The following is a 7,312-nucleotide window of genomic DNA, read 5'->3' as shown; positions in this document are numbered from 1 at the left end:
AAGCCACAAACCAACCACCTTAAACTAACTGAACAAGAGACAACAAATATGTTTCAACATTTTTCTTCAAAACTTTTTTTCTTTTAGAAAAGATCACCGAACCCAAGAAGGGCGCCTACGTATCTCACCCCCAAAAGAGGAGAATCAGGTGTATGTAGTTCGTGAAGTTTTGCCAAAATGGCCAATTAAACTTTTTTTCTTTTTTTTTTGAAACTTTAAGAAGAAAAGAAAATAACAAATTCTCAAAAGAATTGACGAAAATCCCTTTTTTTTTTCATTTTTTAGGTTTAAATTCCTATACGAAATGGAACCTATGATTGCCAAAAAAAAAATCTCTTTGGATTTTCGATTTTCAATTTCATACAAAAATGAAACTTGAACCTATTAAAAAAAAATATTTTTGTAGTTTTGTTTTAAAACATGTACATGACCCCTACTCTAAATGAAGAGTGAAGAAATTTTTTTTGAATTTTTTCAGATTCCTATACGAAATGAAATTTATGATTACCAAAGAAAATCTTTTTGGGTTTTATATTTTGAATTTCATGCGAAAATAAAATTTGAAGGAAAATCTTTTTGTATTTTTCTTTTCAAGGCATATGTGAGGCACCTACTCTAAATGAAGAGTGAAGAAAATCTTTTTGGATTTTTTTTTAAAATAAGATCCCCAAACCCACAATAGGCTGCCTAAGTATCTCACTCCCGAGAGAGGAGAATCAGGAATGCGTAGTTCATCCAGATTGGACAATTAAGGATTAAATGACAAACTAAACCCTGACTTAAGAGACACAACCAAAGATAGACGATGAACCACGTTAATAAAATCTTTTTGAGTTATTAATTTGACACTTCATACAAAAAAAATGACACCAACAACTAGGGGTGTTCATGGTTTGGTTTTTAACCAAACCGAACCGCGATCCAAACCAAACCGATTAAAAAAACTGATACTTGATTAGATTTGATTTGGTTTGGTTTTGAATTTTAAAAAATCAATACTAATTTGGTTTGATTTGGTTTTACTCTAAAATGACCGACAAAATAACCAAACCGAACCGATATATATATATAATATAATTATTTATGTATTATTCATAAATACAATATAAATATTTGTTACATTTTATATTTTAATCATGTTTTAATTTTAGTCGTAACACATTAAGTCATTTCTTCATCTAGTTGATAGTACCTTATGAGATTCTAAGTGAATTTCGCACTCTGAATGACAAATGATACTAATTATGAAAATAATATCTTGTTGTATAATGAAATTTATAGCTGAGATTCATTTGACTATAGACAATCATTAATTTTAACTTTCATTTTGAGCCTTGTTGAGCAAGAAGTTTATGTGTTCATCTTTTAGGGATTTATCATATCATTCTGTTAAATGTAGTTTTAAAATATTTTTTTAGAAGCGTTCATATGGTGTTGTTCATAACTTTGCCGAAGTATAACACTCAGTTGACATCTTAGTTTCAAGGCTGAGATACAACACTCGGTTAACATCTCATATGTTAGATTGATTTTTTTTTTTTATTTTCAACTTTTATCATTAGCTAAAGTTATAAACCAAAAAAACCGAACCAAATCGAACTAAATCGACAAGAACCAAACCGACGATTATTTTTTTATTTGGTTTGGTTTGGTTTTAGAAATTTAAAAACTGACTAAGTTGGTTTGGTTATGATTTTGACCAATAACCGACCCAAACCGACCCATGAACACCTCTACCAACAACCATGAAAGAAAAATCTTTTTGATATTTTCGATATGAAATATACAAAACTTCTACCATTTTTTTAAAAATTTTCTTTTATAAAAAGCTCCTATTTGAAAAAAAATCTTTTTGAAATTTCGAATTATGAATACATGATAAAGGAACAAAAGGAAAATCTTTTTTATGTTTTTGAGAAAATGAGTGCGAAAGGTAAAATTTTTTGAATTTTTGAATTGTGATGAAAAAATCAAAAGCCCTAAAGAACTCTAAAAACTTACGAAACTCTTTTTTTTTTCTTTTTGACTCACTTTTTTTTTCAACACTTTCTTGTCTACAAACTTTACTTCTAACACATGCTTTACCCAAATCGGTCCATCAAATGACCACGTTACCCTCAAAGATGCAACATTTAGTACGTAGGGATGCTTCAGAGGTGGGTCTCCTACAAAGGACCAAGTGGGTCCCGCTAGGTTTTAATATGATGCAGATAAACATAACCTAAAGGCTGACCTACGTTGAGGTTTACTAACAAGGCCGTTCGGAGGAGCATATGGTCGATAGTGGCTGCTTTGCTTTCCACCCACTCCATACGTCCGACGGCTCCCCCTCTTAAAATAATGATGACTCAACTAGAGTTTGTGTGCACGACGTGCACTCCAAGACTTGTTGTAGAAAGAATTGACTTGGGTTATGCACATGATGTCAGATATAAAACGGTAACACACAAGAGAAAAACTATAAACACGTAGCATGTAAGCACTCAACAATGATAAAATAAACACAAACAATAACACAAACAATGTTTATACACTCATAATGTCAAACTAAGACAACTTTAAAAATAAGCTCGAATTCTGAAAAGTCCCCAACAGAGTCGCCAGAGCTGTCACACCCCTTTTTAACCAAAAAGATTCATTTTAAGGGTCGAAAGGGTTTTTATTATTAATGTGACAAAATGAAGATAATTTGTTTCGAAAAAGATTATTTATATTCAAAACTCAGAGTCGCCACTTGGCATAAATCGGGTGTGCCAAGTCACCCTTGGATATTCTTTTTCAAAACGGTTTTGATTCTATAACTGATCCGCGAACAGAGATTCCGGCTAAGGAATTCTGTTGACCGAGGGGAAGGTGTTAGGCACCCCTCGATCTCGGGGTTCGACCACGGTCACTTGGTGAAGCGTATCGGCTAATTTGAAACTAAAAAATGTATAAACAACACAAAACACACAAAACAATCAATCAAACAAACAAGACAAAACAAGTCCAAAAATATAATGTTCAGTCCAATTATTACAACTCGAAAATAGAAAAATGCGAAAATATAAATCCTATTTTAAGCTAATCCTAGACTATGCTCTACCCAACGCCTCGAGCCTTCGTCACGAACGTCCTCCGAATACAAGATACCTCGGGGCATTCCCCGGTGAATAAATATATCAGACTTCGGGGCATTCCCTGATAAAATGAATACATTTTCTCAATTCTATGCATTTGAAATACAAAGAATCATTCAACAAGTATTCACGCATTCAACAAGTCACCAATCTTAAATTTTTTGCCTATCCAAACCTACATTTGCCTATCCATTTTAACACATCATAATTATATTACGTTTCATATCGACAATAAATCAAAATTAATCCGAATCTACCCTTTTCGTTAATTTTTAATTCCCACCCCCCAACTTCCTTTTTATCAATCACGCCATCAAAATTATTCAAATTTGTTTCAGATATGGCCAAAATAGCATCGTCAAGCACATAATCATAAGATCAACAAAATCCAACAATCATGATCAACCCACACATACTCACAAACAATTCAACAAAATCAAGATAAAATGAAGAGAACAGGTTAAAGAAATTGACCTTCGTAGAATGTTTTCGTTGATAATAAAGAAGTTTGAAAATCGAAATCCTCAAACGGAGAACCCCAACGACGAACAGACCAAATCAGTATCCCAAAATCACCATCCGAATAGATTTCAAACCAAGAAGAAAAATATCAACACGAAACCCCCTAAAACTCCAGTAGAAAACTGACGCCCGCACAATTTGAACTCTGGTGAGCTTAGAAGGAGGCAAAAAATGACAGACCAAAACAGATTCTGGTGAAGCTCGCTGTTTCCATCCAAATTCAGCTAAAAAACAGCGGAAAACAGACGATATTTTGGGGAATTTCAACACTTTGGTGGATTTTAAACCTGTAATACCTGGAATAGACCAAAACAACCAGTTTCGGCGACCTTTAGCATGCCTCGACATTTTTCAATGATGCGGTTGCCAGAGTAGTAATCAGACACGACCCTCCCCGCTCTCGATTTCTCAATCTTTATCTCCCTCGTCTCGCTATCTCTCCCTCTCACTCGATTTCACTCTCTTTCTCGATGGAAATTATGTGTGTGTGCGTTCTTGGTGAGGTGAGTGTGTGTTCTTGGTGTATTGGGTGTAGTCAATGATAAGATAAAGAAGAAGAAAGTGGTGTTCTCTCCCTTTCCCCCCCTTAAGATGCTGATCTTTTACCTGTATAGATGGTTGTGGGTTTTTCATGTATTCTCTATTTTTTGTTAATGGTATGGTGTATATTAAAATAGAAGAAGCTCCTCAGAGTGATAGGTCTCCTCCCTATTTTATATGTGTGTATATATCTATAATAATGAAAAATTGTGTCTCCTTCTATTCTTGTGGGGCCCGCGTGTATATATCCACAAATGGAAGAATCTTGTGCTTTATTCTGTTAGAGTGGAATTAAAATATGAAGGGAAAGGGGGCCACGTGGGTATGTGGGGTAGAGGTGATGAGGTGGGGGTAGGGTGAGGGGGCATGGGGTGGTAACGTGTTGTCAAAAATTGATAGGAGAAGTGGTTAATTTTGTTACCAAAAGAATAATTGGGGATTAGGTTTGTTAGTGGATTTGTTATTTTTTGTATTTTTGTGGGATATAATAATATGGGTGAGGGTACGTGGTAAGGCGAGGATAAAAATGGTAAAAATACTTTTGGGGAGGGACAAAATTACGTGTCTACAAATAACAACTGCATCCTTCTAAACCCCGTAATTAGAACATCATTAGCTCGTTATCTGCTTAATAACCCATACAACCTCTCAAATTCAACATAAATATGTATGCACATGCTATGGGACTTATTTTTGTCCAACTAGTCATGACTTGTAGGGAATAATCTATGTTCATGTACCGCACCGATGTGGTACCCGATCCTCCATAAATAAGTAATATCCATATCATATTCATACCGTCGTGGTACTCGATCCTCCCTAACAAGTAATATCAATATCATATTCGTACCGCGTGGTATTTGATCCTCCATAAATAAGTAATATCAATATCATATTCGTACCGGTGTGGTACCTGATCCTTTATTAACAAGTAATATCAATATTGTATTCGTATCGGCGTGGTACCCGATCCTCCATAAACAAGTAATATCAATATTGTATTAGTACCGGCGTGGTATCCGATCCTCCATAACCATATTGGGTATATTTTATCAAATTCGCACTACATCTCAAGGTACAATATGATGTACTAAGTTTACAAGTACATTTAAAGTCATAAGACAATTCCATCAAGTAAATTTTCAATAATTATTTATACACGTCTCAACAATTCAAATATCATCTTCAAGCATGTCTGAATATCAGTCAACAAGCATCAAATTTAGGAGCATACACACAATTAAGTTGAGTCTAAACTTCAATTAAATCGTAACCTACCTCAATCGAAGAACTCAAAACCAAGCTACTTTGCGAGGGTCTTGCCCTTCCGTAAAGCCTCTGAGTGATCAAAATCTGTGCAAATATATAATCTACATAAAAGTACCAACTAGTATGTTAGATTTCAACTAAAATGAGTCATCATTCGATCTTCAATTTTAATAAATTTTTTCTCTAAGAACTCTATACCTAAACCTCAATTCTATAAATTTTGGAATCTAAGATAATACACGAACAATAGTGAACTACAAAAGCATTAATAACGTTGAAACCCATTAGCCATAAATCAATTCTATCACTAATTCTCAATTGTCGTTGCTGCCTTAGTAAATTACTGTAGTCAAATCATCACTTCGGCGATGTTGCGTCAATTCTAGTAGTGAAATTTATACTAACTCCTAATAAATTTTCCACTAATCCTAACAGACTACCAACTACAAAATACATTATATTTATATAACCTTTCTAAACATTCCAATTCAAATCTAATCTTACCGATTACTATATTATTATATAATATTACTAAGTAACCCAATTAAATATTGATATCATGGAAAACTTCACCAATTCAATCCTATGCTAATGACACCAAAAAGAATTAACAAACACAATTGGGTCATTGCCCGTCACGTTACTGCCACAATGCTTTATTATGGTGCTTAAACTACTAATTCATAGAATTCAGTCCCCATAGCCTCTAGATGATTAAGGCAGTGTAAGCGTAAAGTCTAAACCATGAAATAAAACTTATCAACTAACCTCAAGCTAGTCCGAGAGAGATCTCCTTCAAGGCTCCTTGTTATAAATGGTATTGTCGTTAACCGTCTGCCTCCCACTTGCCCTATATTTGATTTTATTATTAGTGTATGTGGTAAACCCTACCAACTTAAAAATTACTTTCATATTCATCACATAAGTAAGTAAATTGTAAATTTTTGACCCATTAAATTAATAATCATATCAATTATCTAAAAATATCTCAAACTTTTAATAAATTCTCGTAATTTATTTGGAATCTCATAAAAACAAATCAAATACGTAACTTGACTAAAAGTATATTTTCAATCTACTAGAATCACCAAAACACTAATTTAGGGTCATCTTAATTGAAGATTGACCATGATCAAGCTTAAATATATCAAAACGCAAGGAACTAAGTAATGACTTAAATCGCTTTTGAACACATCACGAATTAGTACTACCCATCCTGTAAGTCATAATTCACGTTTACAAACTACCGGAAGAGCCAAAATAGGAAAGATGAGAAAATTTCACAAACGACCAGAAGAATCGTTACAAAGGATGATCATCATCTTCGAGCAGCCAGGGATCTCTCTTTCATTCAATCTTATCCATTGTTTTCAGATACCTCCATACTAGCTCATTATTAGTTTTCTGGATTGTACCCATGAATTTGTTCTAGTTATATGTTCTGGCACGATGACCTTCGATTCTTAGGGACATTTTAGGTTTTATGATATTATTTACACTGTTTAAACTATTTCAGATATTATTGGTTTGATATAGAACTGGTTTTGCTCGCATTTAAAAATAATTAAGTGTTAGCAATGATTATTTGGATTAGATTATTCTCTTACTGCTGGGTCAACGAGAGTGTCACTTATAACAGATTTGGATCTTGACATCTTTAAAAAGATGTAATCTAAGAGCAAGACATAATATGCAGTAACAAAAGAACATATAATCACGGAGATAAGGCTACACAAAATAATACTACAATCAATCTATTTGAAAAAAAAAAAATCACAAAAACTCCAAGAGCAAGGAACTACAAACGCAGTACTACGACTACTAGTACAGATCACAAAATAAAGTATTCCTACCTATTAGCA

This window comes from Capsicum annuum, chromosome 3 (assembly GCF_002878395.1).
Source record: "Capsicum annuum cultivar UCD-10X-F1 chromosome 3, UCD10Xv1.1, whole genome shotgun sequence".
In the NCBI taxonomy this organism is placed as follows: domain Eukaryota; kingdom Viridiplantae; phylum Streptophyta; class Magnoliopsida; order Solanales; family Solanaceae; genus Capsicum; species Capsicum annuum.
This window is presented reverse-complemented; position numbering follows the sequence as displayed.